Source organism: Hemitrygon akajei, unplaced genomic scaffold (assembly GCF_048418815.1).
Source record: "Hemitrygon akajei unplaced genomic scaffold, sHemAka1.3 Scf000089, whole genome shotgun sequence".
NCBI lineage: Eukaryota > Metazoa > Chordata > Chondrichthyes > Myliobatiformes > Dasyatidae > Hemitrygon > Hemitrygon akajei.
This window is the reverse complement of record NW_027331975.1, coordinates 1,565,238-1,585,009: the sequence shown is the minus strand read 5'-3', so window position 1 is coordinate 1,585,009 and position 19,772 is coordinate 1,565,238. Positions and strand designations below refer to the sequence as shown.

At 45.5% G+C, this 19,772-nt stretch overlaps 1 protein-coding gene across 4 annotated transcripts in view; it reads right to left on the bottom strand.

Annotated features, from left to right (window-relative positions):
* Window positions 1–19,772, bottom strand: part of LOC140722804 (uncharacterized) — a 243,264-nt gene that overhangs the window by 20,462 nt on the left and 203,030 nt on the right. For 3 of the 4 annotated variants that reach the window (XM_073037474.1, XM_073037473.1, XM_073037475.1), the window contains exon 1: window positions 21–163. The exons of the other annotated variant lie outside the window; for it this stretch is intronic. The gene's annotated coding sequence lies outside the window, so the exon portion shown is untranslated. Of the gene's footprint in view, window positions 1–20; window positions 164–19,772 lie in introns of those variants that run through there. 4 annotated transcript variants of the gene reach the window in all.

Below are 19,772 nucleotides of genomic sequence, written 5' to 3'. Positions count from 1 at the left end.
GGACCGGCTTCAATACTTACCGAAGGGAAATTGTTGGTGTTGCCCCGCAGAGAATAATCCGTCTCCGGCTCCCCGTCCAAGGGGGCGAGAAGCCCCTCCCGATCCCGATCTCACCGCCGACCTGCTTTCACAAAGAACGAAAAAACACAGCCTTTCCCGGGAATGTGAGCATGCGCAATCTGCTTATTGCGTCACGGGCGTTGGGCGGAGCCTCGGAAAATGCTGACGATCCGCGGCAAAACAGGATCACGTGACTCGGTGACTGTTCCTCCCCCTTCACATATTGCCCGACCCACCGCCGCATTTCCCAAATTATTTCATTATTTCCCTATATTATTTCCATATTTACACCAGACTCGTATTTAGTTTTTCCCTCCATATCTTCCCCGATCCCTTTCCCTCCAGCCCCAGGTCACAGAGTTCTCAGCGTTATAATTTCGATTCCCATCCCATCCCGACACACAATTCAGACCCACACAGGAAATGTGCGGGTTTCAGTTAAATCAGTCTATGTTTATAAACACTTAATTATTAGCCCAGCCGTTAAACCGATAAAACTCGAGTACAGCAGCACGTGGGTGACGTAAGACACCGCGCCCGTCAGGGCAGATCCCGGTGTGGGGAGCCCATGTGTGACGTCAGGCGAGTGGGGGGGGGCTGTGTGACGTCACCTGTGGGGGAGCGCTCGTATTTAAAATCACTTTAATGGATTTTTCGGTGGGACAACAACATTAATCACGGGTTTCATCACTGAATCCAGTGTTATGAGATGTAAAGTCCCCTGTTAGGTGTCCGGCTGTGCCGTGTTGTTGGTGGAGTGGGCAGCGTAGTGTTTGTCTCGATTCGGGTCACAACACCAGAATTGCCAGCGGGGTCCACACTGATGCACCATCAATAACTCACGCTGAGACTTAGGAAACGAGATATCGGCTTTTATTGACTGGAAGAATAAACAACACTACATCCTGGGGAAAATGAGGGACAGCAGCAGCCCACAGTCGCCTTTATACAGGGGTCTGTGGGAGGAGCCACAGGAGCAGTCAGCAGGGTCTGTGGGAGGAGCCACAGGAGCAGTCAGACAGGTATATCTAGTTCACCACACACACACACACACACACACACACACACACACACACACACACACACAGTGTATTAGTCAACAGAAAACCTCTCGTCTAGATAGATAGATACTTTATTCATCCCCATGGGGAAATTCAACTTTTTTCCAATGTCCCATACACTTGTTGTAGCAAAACTAATTACATACAATACGTAACTCAGTAAAAAATATGATATGCATCTAAATCACCATCTCAAAAAGCATTAATAATAGCTTTAAAAAGTTCTTAAGTCCTGGCGGTAGAATTGTAAAGCTTGTAAAGGTAAACTCAACACCCTGACAGTGTGGACCATAGATACCCCTTCCTCTCAGAGTCAGGGAATCATTCAGACAGCTGACCGCTGAGAGGAATTATATTTATTGGTCATTAAATTTCGCCCAGATTCGTTTGGACGGATTCGATGTGGAGTTCGGGGTATCACAGTGAAAGGGCCGAACGGCCGAACTCTCTCCGTTGTCCAAACACCCTTCCTGGTAAGGCGACACTTCACCTGTGAATCTTCCGGGGTCGCCCATTGTGTCCGCTGCTCCCGATGCGGCCGGCTCTACACTGGTGACACCGGCTCCTCCGCAGTTGTGCGGGGTAGGGTTGTTTTTTTTCGGGGGGGGGGGGGCGGTCGATGATATTGTTCCCTTTTGTGCGGGAGGGGTGGATTTTGGGGGTTTGATGATCGGGATGCTGTCTTTTTGATGCGGGGGTTGAGGTGGAAGTTTGATTTTTCTCTCTGAACGACTTTCATGCTCTTTCTTTGTTTCGTGGTTTTCTGGAGAAGAGGAAAAGCTCAAGAATTGTTTACGGATACCAGCTTTGATAATAAATTAACCTTTGAACTATCCGCTCCGAGCGGGACTTCCTGGTGTCCAAACATTTTCATTCCGATTCTCTCTGGGGAATCTACTGATGTTGAAAATGATCATAACATGATAAGGAATGGCTACAAGTGGCACATGCAACTCGTTCATTATCTGATCCAGAAACACGTTATGTCCAGATTGAAAAAGAATTGCTCAGCATTCTGTTTCCTTGTGAGGCATTTCATCAGTTTGTGTCAGGGCAATCTTTTGATGTTGAAAATGATCATAAACCTCTGATTGCATTGTTTTATGCGGGAGGTGGAGTGGGAGTGTGATTTTTCTCTCTGATAGATGATGCCCGGCCGGCTGAGTTCGGCCAGCGTTTTGTTTGTGTTGCTTTGGATTTCCAGTATCTGCAGACTTTGTCCTGTTTGTGATTTACCTCTCCGTTGTCCCTCCCGCCTCCGGTCACTGGTCCCTCTGTAGGGACCTCCGGCCACGGCTGGTGCAGCCCAGAACCTCCTGCTAAACGCAGGCGCAGTGCCGACTGGAGCTGTCGCCGGCGGTTCTTCTGTTCAGGCGTCCGTGAAGAAGGGTCTGATCTCGGGTTTGTGGAAATCGGGGGCCGGTTGCCGTCGAATCACAACTTTGTGGGCCGAAGGGCCTGTATCGTGCTGTAGGTTTTCTATGTTTCTATGAAAAGTGCCGGGAACGAGCTCTGCCGGACGGCTGGAGGTTCCGGGCTCTCCGGTCCCGCAGCCCCGGTTTTAGCTTTGCGCCCGAGCCCGGGCTGTGGGATCAGTTAGTTGTGGTTCCCAGACTGGGAGGGGTTTGGGGTAAAGGGGATCTGTCTGTGTGTGTGTGGGTAGAGGTTATGGGTGGACTATGGGTGTGTGGTGAGAGGAGGGAAGGGTGCGGGGCCGTAGTCGGGGGGGGGGGGGGTGTTGGGGGTTGGGGTTGCTGTTGTGAGAAAGTTGGATGATCGGACGTTCCGTGACCCGGGTCAAATAAAGTTGTGAACGGGGGAGGATCTGCTCCGATGTGTCGGACGTTCGACTGTCCTTTCAGGAAGCAGCAATTCTCTCTTCAAATGAATTACTGTCTAATCTTGCTGTTAACATGGTGTTTGTTACAAAGCCCCAGTGTCTGGAAGAGCTGTCAAAGTCATGGGCTGTTGGTGCAGATTGGGATGGCGGTGGGGTGTCAGTGACCTCTGTATCAGAGAACAACACGGGTTTCTACATCCTCCTGTGAGATATAAATGTCCTCACAGTGGATTCGGATCAGCTGGCATATCTGGAGTTTGCAAAGGCGAATGGAACAGAGAAGGGGTGAGGAGAGAGAGAGTTTTAACCAGCGAAACATGCTCTGGGGTGGAGGGGTACAGGGGCTGCCTGATAGATCGCTTTACAGTAATTGTATTTTTATATAATCTCACAGACGGTGACTGAGGAGGAAGCTTGTTGAGGGAGGATACCCGGAGGTGAGCAGGTCAGACACGGTATCAGGAGAGTGAGAGAGATGTGATTTCCTGTATCACGGGTACAGACAGTCGTCTCAAGTGAGGAGTTTGTGTGGAGATGCAGCTTCCCTGGAGGTGAAGGAAAGAGGACACACCAACAGGTGGAACCAGCTGTGGGAGGACACGGTTTGTCAGGTCTGACGACGAGCTGAATATACAATAACTTTAAGACTGAATCAGAAAACCATTCCGAGAGTATTTGAAATGTCAGAAGCTGGGGAAATGTGATCACATGTGCAGAGGGCACGGGTTGTGTCTCCATCAGACCCTCAGTGAAATGCTTCATGTTACAATGTGCTGGGATGAAATCACAGTGTTTGGGGCCGGCTTTAATCATTCATTCTGATACAGTGAGAGGGTTAGTTTAGCTGTAAGGCAGCAACATTAATGGAAGAAGACACAGGAACTTCATCAATTGCCAGTTGTTTAGCAGAAGTGATCAATTTGTATATTACTTTGACAGAAACAGATATTCGCAATGGTGACAAAGGGGTGCAGTCTGGTTTATTTCAGGTCGGAGTGGGGTGTGGAGTTTTGAAATCAATGCCTTGAATTCCTATCGTTAATTTAGCATGTCCAGAGTGGTGGATCACACAGGACGGAAACAGGCCTTTGGTCGGCCATACCTGTTCTGACCATCCACTCACTGTCTACACTCGTCCCATTTATCAGCACTTGGTTCGTAGCTGACTCTATCCCGGCAGTTTCCATTCCCATCCATTTCGTAAATGTTGTGAAGGAACCTGCCTCCACCGCCACCTCGAGCATTGAGCTCCAGATTTCAGCTACCCTCTGAGTGACAAATCTCCTCCTCAGATCCCTCTAATCCTCTTCATCCTCTGCTTAAATCCATGCTCTCTGATCGGTGACACCTCTGTCCCAGGATCGGGGCCGATATGGGCATCAGTGAGGCCTTTGATAAGGTTCACATGGTAAGTTGCTGTGGAAAGTCAGATCACACGCGATCCAGGGAGAGCTGGCTCACTGGATGCACAGTTGTCTTGATGGTAGGAAGCAGAGAGTGATGGTGGGAGGCTGTTTATTGGACTCGAGGCCCGGGCCGAGTGAGGTTCCCCAGGGTTACACCCCATTGCTCTCATTATTCATTGATATTTAATGATATTTGCATTTGCACAGTTTGTTGAATTCTATGCTCCACTTGATCTGACATTGATCCTGTTACTATTCTATAGATTTCCCAAGTGTTCCTGTAGGAAAAACAATCTCAGGGTTGCATGTGGTGACATATATGTACTCTGATAATAACATTTACTTTGAATATCAACCATTGCTGCTTGTCATCTAGATCAATAATTTGGTTGCGAATGTACAGGGTATGGAGAGTATGTTTGCCGCAAGTTCAAACAATTAGTTTTTCTGAAAGATATTAAGTATAACCTCTCCGCTTTGTTTCCCACTGCGCACTCGACCACCCCCTCCCCTTACTGTCTTCCCTCTCTGCCCCTTCCTCCCTCTCACCCTGACATTGGACATACGTTCAGGGTGAAAGTGAATTATTTTCGGGGAACATGAAGGGGAATTCTTCACTCAGAGGTTGGTGAGAGTGTGGAATGAGCTGCCACTGGAAGTGGAGGATGTGGGTTTGATTTAGACACTAAAGAGGAATTTGGGTGAGGACGTGGATGGGAGGTGTATGGAGGCTCTGGTGCAGGTAGCTGGAACCAGGCTGTAACAAGAAAAACAGGTCAGCATGGACTAGAAGGGCTAAAAGAATGCAGAAAAAATTATGCGGCTATTGCCGGGACTGAAATTTTTCAACTAAAAAGAAAGGTTACATATGTCAGCACTTTATTCCCGAGCGGGTAGGGACCGAGGGGAGATTTCATAGAGGTGTACAACACTATGAGGCGGATGGAGAGTGTAAATGCAAGCGGACTTTCTCCACTGATGTTCGGCGAGAATACAACTAGAAATCATGGGCGAATGGTGAAATGTGAAAAGTTTACTGGAAACATGAGGGGAGACTTCTTCACCCAGAGGGTGGTCAGAGGGTAGACAGTGTCGCCAACGCACACAGTGATTGAGATTCCGATGCCAATGTTTACGAAATAATTGGATAAGTACTGGGATATGGATGGCCACGGTCCGGGTTTAGTCGATGGCAGTAGGCAGTTTAAGTAATTCCTCAGTGGCCTGACGGGTTGAAGACCCTGTTTCTGTGCAGTGGATCCCTATCGGTGTCTGACTGTATGTCTGGGTTAGAACTTCAGTGTGTCGCAGCTCCGACCAATCTATAAAGTCGTTGATACTGTTCTTGAATGGTTATAGCATGGGAAGATGGAAGCTTTGGAAATTGTTTATTTTGTATTCCCCAATTGCCTGCGATGGTTTTCAAGGAAGACAAGTATGAGCCCAGATATTTGCTTTGCCTTCGCTGCGTTTTCAGTTTGTGTAGATTTGTGTGTTTCATTTATTATTGATTTCAGAGGGAGACACGGATTCCACACCGGCCATGTGGATTCAGGGTTAAATGGATCGAAATATGAGCGTATCTGCACCCGATACGATAAAACCACGATTCAGAGGTAAATTGGCATTCAGATGAATTGGTGTGTACCTGAATTGGGAATATGGAATTGACATTTTGGAAGGCTGGTTCTTTTAATAAGCGCCAGAAGCTGCTGCTGAACACTTTGAAATGCTGGTTTTAAGTTCTAGGGCTTCACTGGAAATCAGGTTGTAAAGTCATTGTAGCATTTGCCCTGTAATATGTAAATGGCAGGTCAGTTTAGAAAACGCGCTGGTGCAGTCAATCGCTCAGCGATTTGTTCACATCGTCAGCCCTAATTCCATTAATTATCCAGGTGCTGCTGTGTGATCAGATTAAATCGATTATTTCCTCAGCCCTATTTCTTGGAGCACTGTAACTGCGGACTCGCAATAGAGTTGTAAAGTGTACCGAAGTTTCGACTATCCATGCGGAACACGGCTGTCCTTTGTCTTCCAGCCTGAATTCACTCTGTCTACCACATCATCTGCTTTCGTTTAGGAAGCCAATACTGAATCAACGCAGTCAGGTTTCCCTCGATCCCATGCCTTCTGACTTTCTGAATGAGTCCACTATGGGGAGCTGATGAAAAGCCTGAGCATAATTAATGCCCCCACATCGACTGTTCTAATTCATCTATTTGATTTATTTTCACTTTTTCAAATAACTCAATCTGGCTAATAAAGGACAACATGCCATGTTGTTTCTCCTTAACCAGACTACGTTTCTCCAAATACACATAATTCCTTCTTCGATTATCCTCTCCAGTAGTTTACCCACTACTGCTGTAAGACTGACTGCTTATAATTAAAAGAAATATCCCTATTATCTTTCGTCAACAAATGAATAACATTTTCCACTCTCCAATCATCTAGTTCTACCTCCGTGGCCAGCTAAGACACAAATATCCTGTCCAAAAGTGCAGCAATATCTTTGCTCGCCTTCCAAAATTACCTGGACTATATCTCTTTCGGCACCGGGGAATCATCTATCATAATGTTTTCCAAGTTTCCAGCGCATCCTCTTTCTCAGCGTCGGCAGGTTCTGGCATATCTGCCATTTGACGCTGTGTTCACATTGACCTATGTATTCAGTGAGGAGCTTCAGGGCCTCTTTGGACTCCAGACACAAGTTTTCCTCTTTTACATCTGATCTGCCCACACTCTCTCTGGTCATCTTTCTGTTCTTCACTTATCTTAGTGCATCTCTACTCCCCTTCTAACTTTGAAGTCCATTGTTAAATTCATTTTCTATCTACATTGTTACTCGCCCTAAGCCAATCTGATCCTTTCTTCCTGAACCTTAAGTATCTTTCTTTCTTCCTCTTGACAAGCTGTTCCAATTTCTTGTCAGCAAGGGTTACTTTCCGCTATCGCCCTTTCCCTGCCTCAATGAGACAAGCTTTTACTGAACCCCATGTAAGTGTTTCCTGAACAATCTCCACATATGTGTTGTGCATTTCCCTGAGTACATCATTTTCCTATTTACTTCCCAAGTTCCTGCCAGGTAGCCCGATATATCGCAATTAAATAATTCCGTGCTCTCCGGTCCTATCCGCGTGCAGGGTGGATGTCGAGGAGTTCTCCCTGTCGTTCTGAAATGCTGACCCGCGGAGAGATCTGTCACCTGATCCGTTTCCTTATCTAATATTAGATACCGTATGGACTGTTCGCAAGTCCGCCTGTCTTCATATAGTGACATGAATCCTTCCAGCACACAACTGAGGATTTCTGTCATAACCAAACCTTTTACCCTGGGGATGTGCCAAAGAATATTAGGGAACTTTCAGTTGTCCTTGCCAATAACATGACACGTGTCCAAGTTCCGCTTCCCGATCGGTACCTCCCTGTTTCATTCGCCGTTTTTATTTTTGTTCAACTTGTGGGCAGCTGTATAGAATACTCCAAAAGGAGAGATCACGTCCTTCATGTTTCTGTGTTCGTCTCACAGTCTAACAACAAACGAAAGCTCCACGTTGTCCTCCCTTTCTGCAGCTGCGATACTATCCCTGGTTTCATATCGCACTCCCTTTACACTCTGTTACACGACCCTGTCCATTTTGAAACACCTAAAACTCGGAAAGCCCTGAAGCTATCCCTGCCTTGTTGACACATTTCAGTGGCCATTGACATTGTCAATTTATAATTTCCTGTCAGACACATATCATGTTCAGATGTTCGCGCAACCAGCGTTTATTTAAGTACGTAAAATTAGTCCATGTACATAAGCGAATCTTATGTACCTTTCACAGACAGGCGAGTGTCTGTGATAGATTGTAACATAATTCAACCAATCTAACAATCACGGTAGCAGCATTGAGCGTTTGTATTGCTACCTACCTGAACTGTATCACGTCAGCAATCTTCCGCCAATTCTCCAATTCCCGGATGACCAGGCATATGAATGTTTGAATTTATGACATATTTGCCAAGCCTGTTCATTGTAAAACGGCTTTGTTTGAAAACTCCGCTGAATTGCCATTGGAGGCGGACGTTATCTACACAGATGGCCATTTAATGTAAACACATACTTCATTCCATTCCTCAGCTCCTCTCTGAATTTCCTCTGTGTCAGTGTATAGATACAAGTATTGGTGCACATGCTGATAAATTGTAACATGAACCCAAATTGTTGTAGGATGTATACCGGGGAACTCAAATATCTGTCCTCGTAAAAAAAGTTTTGCGCTTGCCATTTTAGAGAACGGGCTACATGGGGCATCCAAAATAATATGAAATTAGCTGATATAGAAAACAGCAAAATCATCGATTTTCTGCGTTTTTCCACCTCGGCATCTTTCTGATTGTCGCTGCTGTGCCGAAGCCTTCTGCGGACTCTATTTGCCACAACGATATGCCTTACGGTTAACCCGTTAAACAACAGGATTAAGCCGATTGGTAGCAATGGTGTTAAAATGCTCTCCAGTAATTCGTATCCTTTCCACACGGGTGAAGTAGCGTATTCATATGTAAGGGTGCACCGCCACGGCGTGTTGTCAATGATGACGTAAGGTTCAATGACAAAGTAAACCGGGACACCTCTCCCGCAGCTCACTATAACCACCGTCACCATAACCACCGTTGCTGTTCTCTCGGTGCAGTATCGCTCCCGCAGCTTTCGGCAACATATTGCGATGAAGCGATCGAAGGTAAAACTGACCGTGTACCAAACAGAACAGTCCGACGTTACGACCCGAAATACAAGTGTCAGTGCGCACACAGGAGTGATGAGCAGGGTTCTGGAATAAATGTAGATATTGTTGGTCTGTTCCATTAAAGCAGCAACGATAACCACCAGTAGATCGGCTGCTGCCATTCCAACCAGGTAACGGGTGATGCATTTGGAGAGTCCGCATTTTCCCCGAGAGAGGATCACCATCGCCGTTAAATTAACTGCAAGAAATTTGAAAAGAGATTAGAGATATGGTCATCTCCTTGCATGCCCCCATTCTACCGATGGTATGCAGGGTAGGGTCTTGGAAGTGGAAAGCGGGAGTCTGCGTCGCTGCACTCCGGCTGGGCAGGTTCGAGCAAAGAATCTGAGTTTCATGGCTCACGTACCGGTGAACGGACAATCGTCCCAGTAAACAACACCATTTCCATTACTAGAGGTGAAAGAGCTAAAGGGATTGTTTGCAGCCGTGACAAAGTGGAATCAAAAGATACAAAACACAATTTATCATTTACAGACCCGCGTGTCGGAAATAGACTGGACAGTCATTTAAATAAGCTGCTATGTTGTTTTAAGCTCGAAGTGTCTGCACTGATAGAAACTCGGACCTAGAAAAGCAGAGACCAGCATCACTTCAGAAAGCCTAGCGAGGTGAAATTATGAAACAATGTCAATATCGGTATATGCGTAATTGACAAAAGAATAATCACTTCGAACAAAGTACGAAAATGAAAATAAAACCATTGGATGCCTGAAACCTCCATTCCGGAAACACGTTTCAGCCGACGGTAGCATCTGTGCTCAGTAACAGTGCGAATACCGCAGCAGAGTAACGACGGTACCATACATAAAGTGACCAGCTCCGGCATCTTACCGGGGACACCAACCGCTACAAGTGTGGGATAGAAAATGGCCGCGATGTAGTAAATCGCCGGATATCCCATATTCCGTCAGAAGCAGCGTTCAGTTGTACGGAGCGTTTCAGCTGCTCAGATGGACTGGCGATCGGTTTAGCAAACTTTTATTGGGGTGAGAACAATTCCACTGAGGTAATTAGCGTGGCGATCACGTCAGGGACATTAGTGACAACCAATTACACAAACACTTACGTTAAACTAGATTTACTCTCTCGATCCCCTTTTCATGAATTTGACTCCTCAAGGGATTTTGCAATGTAATTACTTTAAAACAAAATATGATGTGCTTTTTTTTCCATGTTATTTTCCATGATACCCGGCTTCAGCTATTTAAATGAAGATATATTTTGTCATTGTTGCTTTTAAATCAGGCATTTAGCTTGAAGTCGATTTATCTGGAATATTTGACGGAACACATTCGCTTCTGAAATTGAGGGGAGTTTGTTCTGGCGGCTGAAATGGAGAACACTTATTTATTAAAGGGGAACTTCCAACATCTTTTCTTTCCTTCGTTCCAGTCATTCCGGGCGGTTTGAGTGATGGAAATCACAGTGACAGCTGACATGTGTTACAATAAAATACACTGCACATATTCCTCCAAACACTTTAAAAGATTCACAGCGATATTCCAGAGACCTGTCGTCAAAAAGGAAGAGTGTCCTCGGGAGATTAGCGAGGGCTGTGGACAGTTTGAAGAACAATGTTCTCCAGCGCACACATGGGCCGTTTGGCAGGAACTTGACCTCTGCCAGTGAAGGACTTGACTGCCCCATACCCGTGACGTGCGATGCAGTCTGTTTAACTTTAAAGATATTCTCAGACCTGCCACAATTCTACCATTATTTCTCCATCCATTCTCTGTTTGAACAAATATAGTAAGCAAAATCTATGATCAATCAGCAGGTTCTCAGACTGTTGTATCATTTGCCACGAAGTTGTATATTTCCCCCTCTGATTTACTGTCAGGTCTATTGCCTTTCGAGCGTCACTGTGAGTATGTGCAGAACAGCGGAAGTGTTCAAGCTCACCTGTCAATCACACTTCCTTCTGCTCCTGCAGCGCACCGCTCCGTGCCGATTGTGGCTCTCGTACTGATGAGCGGCCCTCGGCTTATTGGAGAGAGTCTCATCACTCCGTTTCCATTGTGGAACTCGTACTAATGTGCGGACCTCGGTTGACTCGAGAAAGTATCACCTCAGCCTTCAAAGTCATCCTTCCAAAGTGAATCACTCCGTAACGTTCCGGGTTGAACTCCATCTGTATCTTCCCAGCGCTGCTCTGCGTCCTGTCACTGTCCTGTTGTAAACTCTGACTACCTTCTGTACTATCCCTAATTCCACCAAATTCCACATCATTGCAAATACAATAAACCACCCTTCCACATTTATTCACATCATTTTAAAGCACAACTATCCTGGGGTCTCAGAACAGATCTCTGCAGGACACCACTGGCACCAGCATCCAGGGAGAAAATGCTCCATCCACAACTACCCTCTGCCTTCTGGGGCGTCAGTCCTGAATCCACAAGCCAACTTTCCCAGGATACCAAACCTTCTGAAAGGTCCTGCCATGGTTAACCGTAAGTAGAACCGTCACATCCTCACAGAATTGAACCAGGCTCGTGAGTCATGATCTGCTCCTTACAAAGCAATGCTGACTCTCCCAAATTAGGTAATCTTTCTCCAAATTCTCGTAAATCCTGTTTCTAAGAAAGTTCTCTGATAATTTGCCCATCACTGAAGTAGGACTCACCGCTTCCCGCAGTCACTCAGGCTTTCTCCCGACCACACAAGAAGACGTATTTAACCTACTGTATTTTTTTTCAAAAGTTCCAGTACATCCTCTCTCTTAACCTCGGCATGTTGTCGCACATCGGCCTGTTTAACGACCTCCTCACAAGTATCCCTCTCACTGGTGAATTCTGAAGTGAAGTCTTCATTCAGGACCTTCCTTTCTTCCCGCGACCTCAGGGGCTTGGTTCATCTTCTATCCCCGACCGGTCCTACATTCATTCCAGTCATAATTTTCTTCACATACACCTAGAATGGCTTGGGGTTTTCCTGAAAGCCAATGCAGACCTTCTGTAGACGTTTCTAGTGATCCTAATTCCATTCTTCAGTTTGTCCCCGGCTACTTTGTAGATCTACAGTCATATCTGATCCTTGCTTTCTAATCCTGAGGTCAGCTTCCTGAAGCTTCTTTCTTCCTCCTGACCAGATGTTTCACATCTCTTGTCAACCATTGTTCCTTCACCCTACCGTCCTTTCCCTGTCTGAATGGAGAAAACCTCTCCAGAACCCCGTTTAAGTGCAGCCTAAAATATATTCACATTTCCGATGTAAATTTTCCAGAACATATCCATTCCTGATTTATGCATTGATGTTCCAGCCTAATATCTTCATAATTCCACTTACACAGTTAATTACCTCGGGAAATGACACAGAGCTGTGGGACGAGAGTGGGTAGAGTGATTAACTTGAACCCTGACAAGGGGGCAGTGGGCAGAGAGTGTGGCAATGGGATGGGCATGGGGAATGACATGAGGTTGTGGGGACACAGCGGGGCATTGAGATTACTTGGTGACTGACGCGGGCTTGTGTCATTAATGTATGTAACCGTTTTATGAAAGGAGGGTGCTGGAACCCTTATGATTTCCCTACCGACACAACCGATCCGCAGACGGCGCAATAGTCACTGCTCTACACACCGTCCTTACACATCTGGAGAAGAAGAATGCTTATGTGGGGATGCTATTCTTGGACGACAGTTCAGCATTCAACACCATCATTCCCCCCCAGGTTCGACAGGATGCTCAGAGATCTCGTCCTTGACCCTGCCTCCCAGATCGCCAGCAGGTTGTCAGAGTGGGCTCCCTCACCTCCACTCCTCTGACTTTCAACACAGGAGCCCCTCAGGGCCATGTACTGAGTCCCCTCCCTTACTCCGTGTATACCCATGACTGTATCGACACCCACAGCTCCAATCTTTTAATTAAATTTGCCAACGATACTATATTGATTGGACTAATCTCAAAGAATAACGAAGTGGCCTACAGGGAAGAAGTTATCTCTCTGACACAGTGCCGTCCAGTAAACAACCTCTCCCTCAGTGTCGCAAAAACAAAAGGGGCTGGTTGTTGATTACAGGAGGAATGGAGACGGGCTAACCCCTATTGACATCAATGGATCTGGGGTTGAGAGGGTAAACAGCTTTAAGTTCCTCGGCATCCACATCACCGAGGACCGTACGTGGCCTGTACATACTGGCTGTGTGGTGAAAAAGGCACAACAGCTCACTTAGAGATTATAAGCTGTATTAGGCCCCTTTTCTTAGAAAGGATGGGCTAACACTTGACTGAGATTAACAGAGGTTTATGAAAATGATTCCAGGATTGAATACCTTGTCATATAAAGAGATTTTGATGGGTAATACAATTTAAACCTATCGAATGTCCCCGATGGGCTGGATGTGGAGGGGCTCTGTCCTATGGGTGGGAGAGTCTAGGACCAGAGGAGATATTTTCTGAATAGAGGGTCGTCCATTTGCAACGTTGATGAGTTTAGCCAGAGAGTGATGAATCTGTGGAATTCGTTGCCACAGGCAGCTGTAGAGACCAAGACTTTGTGCTTATTTAAGACAGAGGTTGATAGATTCTTGACTATCATCTCCTTTTTCAAAAAAAAAGCCAATATTTCAAGATGATCGTGGACAGAAGTGAGTGTAAATGCCATTACTAATGAGAAGCTGGAACGCCTGGATGTAGATAAGAATCCTGGACCTGATGATGTACACCGCAGTGTTCAGAAAGAGGTAGTTGAAGAGCTTGTGAAGGCATTAGATTCATGGAACATTACAACGCAGAGAATGCCATTCGGCCAGTCTAGTCTGTGCCAAGCCATTAATCTGCCTAGTTCCAGCATCCATTCCCTCCCATCCATATACCCATTCAAACTTCTCTGAAATGTTGAAAATCGACACTGCCACTTGCTCTGGCAGCATATTTCACATTCCCACCGCCTCTGAGTGAAGACCTTCCCCCACATGTTTCTCTTAAAGTATGAATAATGCTCTTTCAAGAGTGTCTCGATTTCGGAATGTTTCTGCCGAACTAGGAAGTTGCAAATGTCACCCCACTCTCTAAGAAGGTGGGGAGGCAGAAGAAGTGAAATTATAGAACAGTTAGTCTGACCTCAGTGGTTGGATTCCATTAAGGATGATTTTTCGGGGTACGGTACATTCTAAAGTAGGCCATATTCAGCATGGTTTTCTTCAGGGTATACATTGCCTGACAAATCTCTTGGAATTCTTTGACAAAATAACGACAGAATAGACAAAGGAGAGGCAGTGGATGTTTTTGTCCTGGATTTTCAGATGGTTTTAACGACTTGCTGCACATGAGGCTGCCAAACAAGATCACAACTCATGGTATTACAGGAAAGATACTGGCACGGATCGAAGATTGGTTTACCGGCATGAGGCAAAGAGTTAGAAAAATGCGAGCCTATTCTGTTTGCTACCGGTAACCAATGGCGTTCCTCTGGAGTCGGTAATGAAATTCCGTCTGTTCATGTTAAAATGAACGATTTGGATGACAGAGTTGGTGGCTTGGAGACCGACTTTGTAGTTGCTACGAAGGTAGGTGTCGGATAGGTAGCTTAGAGCAAAGTGGGTGTCTGCAGAAGAACTCAGACAAGTTTGAAGAACAGACAATGAAGTGGCAGATGGAATACAGTGTAGGGACTGCGGTCTGCAGTCAGATACTCAGGTTCACTCAGCGTAATGTTGCATGAACATTATTTGCAAAACACTCCGACACGATACTGGTTTCATTTTGTTACAGTCAAACATGCCAGTTTGGTACCACAAGTAAACTACATTTCCACATTGGTGGATGAGTGTGCTGACACCCCTCGTTATCTGTAAAAACTGTGACGAGATCCTAATGTTTATGTAATATGGACTGTGCCTTTAAAATGAAAGAAAGTGGGTGTACACCGATTCAGAGAAAGCCAGAGCACCGAACAGCTCGTGAGTCTCCATGGTTACGGAAGGGCGGGGCTATATAATGGACAGCTGATGTTCAGCATGTTTGGTATAGATACCAGGTCAGCTAGATTTTCAGGCAGACACACAGACACACGGAAGACACGGACAGAAATACAGAAGAAATAGACACTGGTTGAGCTTTCAGTGCCCACGAAAGGGTGGGTTTTGCTCGCAGTGTGGTCAGGGGGTGACCGGCGGAAAGTTATCGGAGTGTTTAACCCTTGCCTGGGTTGACAGCTTTACCGCGTGAAAACGGAACTCGCTTTTGTGTGGACAGAGTCGGTGTCTTTAACGTAGACCTCGGAGAAGAACGTGGGAAGAATCGACGGCATCGGCACCTGGAAGACAAAGCACCTCTCTCTCTCTCTCTCTCTCTCTCTCTCTCTCTCTCTCTCTCTCTCTCTCTCTCTCTCTCTCTCTCTCTCTCTCTCTCTCTCTCTCTCTCTCTCTCTCTCTCTCTCTCGCTCTCTCTCTCTCTCTGTATATATGTGTATATATACGCATATACTCTGCTAACCTGTTTGATTTACATGATTTTATATTCAGTATATTTCGTAGATACTAATAAAATAGAGTTTGTAGCAAAAGACTCAGACTCCAGGTGTGTTCCGTTTCTGATGGTCCTTTTAACCAGTTACGGGGTACATAACAAAATTAGGGCCTGCGTCCAGGATATGAACAAATTGTTGGGAGCTATTCTGAAAATTTGGGGGCTTGTTGATTGCCTGATTATCAATCTTATTGATCACTCTGCTTTGATTGGCTTGTGTGTGGAAAGCAGCTGAAATGGATGTTGAGCAATTTCTGGAAATTCAGACCCTGAGGCTTTGACGAAAGCTACAGAGGATGAATTGTGGAAAGCTGTTAATGAATTGAAACTTAAGGTAAAGAAAGGTATGAGAAACGGAGAACTCCGAAGGTTAATAGCCGAGCACTATATTTCTACGAGAGAATTTAGTGCGGAGGAGTTAAAGGTGTTTCCTTTAGGTAAAGAGGATATCCAGTTGCGACTGGAACAAATGAAGTTAGAGAGACTTAAATTAGATAGAGTTCGAGAGAGAGAGAAATGGAAGCGACAGGATCAAACGCCAGGTAGGAGTAATGAGCTGGTGGTGCCGTTTAATGTCAGCCAATAAATTAAGTTAGTACCACCATTTGATGAAACTGACGTCGACAGGTATTTCCTACACTTTGAAAATGTGGCCCGGAGTTGGAAATGGCCGAGGGATCAGAGGGCCGTCATATTACAAAGTGTGTTGAAGGGGAAGGCACAGCAGGCGTATTCTACCCTGACCCTTCAACAGTCAGACGATTATGCCACAGTGAAAGATGCCGTGCTTAAAGTTTACGAGTTGCTTCCGAAGGCGTTTAGACAAAAGTTCAGAGAATTGAGGAAGTCTTGGAATCAAGCCTATGTGGAGTTTGCCCATTAAAAACGGATGTACTTTGATCGTTGAACTACCTCAAAAAGGGCGAAAGAGAATATTGACAATTTAATAGAGTTGATATTGATCGCAGAATTTAAACCGGTGGAATGCTGTCGGAGTGTTTAACCCTTGTCTGGGTTGATAGCTTTACCGGGTGAAGACGGTATCCATTTGTGTGGTCACAATCGGTAACTTTAACAGGACTTCGGAGGACAACGGAACAATCGACGGCATCGGCTTACTTGGGAAACAAACCACCTTTCTCTCTCTGCTCTATTCTACTCAACTTAATATCACGAACTGAACTGACGTCATTGCTATACCATCGTAAGAATATTATTTACCACCTAAGATTGAAGAAGTTTGGGGTTTTATATTTACACCCGTATATATGCATAAACTCTGCTAACCTGTTTGATTTATCTGGTTTTATATTACTATATTATGTTGGTACTAATAAATAGAGTTTTGTTTGTAGCAATACCAGACTCCAGGTGTGTTTCATTTATGCTGGTTCTTTTAACCTATTACGGGGTACGTAAGAAAACCGTTCCAACCTCTACATCACACCGCATTTCTGTAAACCCCTTGGACCCATACAGCACTCGGCATCTCCGCAAAACCTCCATCATTCACCCTGGAGCATACAGACGACAGCAGACCCGAGAAAGATACCGTCGTGTCAAATTGCATGGCTTATAAAACACTGTTGGCCAGAAGAACCTACAGTCTGATCAAGGACAGGGGAAGCAGAAAAACGAGTTCTCTCTGTTTCCCGCCATTTTGTGGACTATGAACAGATTCTGGCACTGGAATAATTGAATCAGAGGAACTGAATGTGGACAGAGGAAGCTTCAGGTCATGATGTGCTAAATCTGAGACCATTCTCAAACAAATCGCCATTTGTTATGTGAATGGCGTTGTCTCTGAACTGATTCTTGACCCAGGGACAATCTAATCAGAGCAATAAACCTGAGGCCATGTTCAGAGGAGTAGTTACTTGTTATGTAAAATGCCAGACATATCAAAGAAGCAATCTGTAGTCTCGTTAGACTCTGTCAGGGTTGCCTCATTTAATTAGATCGGACCAGTCAGAGTGTAAAGATACGAATACACAAGGCTGGGGTGGGCAGAGCCACGTAAAATGTTTTGGTTGTAGCTCCGTACAATGATCAGTAACCAGGTGACCCAGGTCTGTCAGGTGACCTTGAGCCAATGGTTTGGGGATCCAATGGTTCAATTGATGAGGAAGAATATAAGATTCTGGAGCTTCAAACATGCCGGGGTGATAACTCTCCAGCGGCCAGAGACCAACCATTGACGCAAAGTAGGACGACACGGACACGTGGAGATCGGGAACATGAGGATCGGAAGATGATGAGAGGCATTGATCGTGTGGATAGTCAAAGGCTTTTTCCCAGGGCTGAAATGGTTGCCACAAGAGGACGCAGGTTGGAAGGTGCTGGGGAGTCGGTACAGAGGAGATGTCAGTGGTAGGAATTTCACTCAGAGAGTGGTGAGTGCGTGAAATAGGCTGCCGGTAACAGTGGTGGAGGCGGATACGATTGGGTCTTTTTAAGAGACTTTTGGATCGGTACATGGAGCTTAGAAAATTAGAGGGATATAGGTAAGCCTAGTCATTTTTAAGGTAGGGAAAGGTTCGGCACAACTTTGTGAGCCGAAGGTCCTGTATTGTGCTGTAGATTTTCTATGTTTTCTATGTTTCTATGGAATGTCTTGCCAGCGTAGACTCTTTTCCCGGATAATACCTTTTCTCTTCATTGACTGTTCACCGAGTGTCAGGGTTTCCAGTTGGGTGCACACAGGAAGATAGTGTGTAAATCTACGTGCTTTTAGTAGAAATAATAAAAGATACTTGTTGGTAAATACAGATTCTCTGTATCTCATTGATCATTGTCACAAGGGATTAATCTTGTCACAGTGGCGTCCATCATTAACATTGTCCACTAACAGGACGCGCCCTCTGCACAGTGTTACCATCGGGAAGGAGATACAGAAGCCTGAAAGCTCAGGCTCAGCGATTCAGGAACAGTGTTTCCCCGCTGCCACCTGTATCTCAGTTTTGTTTTCTCTATATTTATTTATCCTGTATTTCATTGTACTGCTACCGTAAAGTTAACAATTTCACGACGTACATCTGTGATATTAAATCTGTTTCTGATTCTTTAAATGCACCTTTGAAAACTTTGATTCTGATTCAGATGCAAGGGGGGTTATGTGTAAGATCGAACTTAAATTAGTTGAAAGCCTATCAGAACCTCGTGTACTGTGCTATAATATTCTATGTTCTGTGCTCGATCGAGCGTACCGTGTCTTGCTATATTTAAGTAAGTCTATTAATCATTTAAAGCTACAATGCCTTTCTTTTCCAGACTACTCTCAATGCGTCTGATAATACTGCAGGAGAATTTAAAAAATAATAGGCCACAAATATCAGTACCGACGGCTGGATGATCTCGATATCTTTGCTCGGAAGGGACTTGCCAAGTATTATAAGTAATGAATTGCCCTCGGTGTTCAGACTACGCTGGTCATGGGGTATGAAGGGAAGTATCTGGACAAACAGAAACATTAGCGATAGTCAGTATGGGCCAGTGCGTATTAGGTCATGTCTAACCAATCTCACAGAGCTTTACGAGGTAGTTACCAGGAATGGTGTGGAAGGCAAGGCAGTGGATGCCGTCTAACAGGGACTTCAGCCAGGAATTTCTCAAGGTTCAGTATGGGAGGATGCTCCAGAAGGTTCAGTCGCTTGGCTTTCACGATGAACTACTACATTGCAGTCGCCATTGGCTACGTTGTGGGAGCTAGAGTGTGGTAATGGATGGTTGTCTCTCTGATTGGGGACCTGTGACGAGTGGAATGCCGCACGGATCGTTGCTGTCATCGTTGTTTGTTGTTTGTCATCTATATTAACGATGTGGATAATGATGTCGTTAACTGGATCAGCAAACTGCCGGTGACAGCAGCATTACCTGTGTAGTTGACAGCGAGGAAGAGTCCCAGAGCATGGTACCAGAAACGGGATCTGGAGCAGCTGGAACAATGGGCTGAAAAAAAGCGGATCTGGTTTAACGCAGACAAGTGTTAGATGTTGCACTTTGAGAGGACCAGCCAGGGTTGGTCTGACACAATGAGAAATAGGGCACTGAGGAGTACGACAGAACAAACAAATCTGGGAATGCAGGTCCATAATTCAATGAAAGTTGCGGCACAGCTAGACAGGGTCGTGAAAACAGCTTTT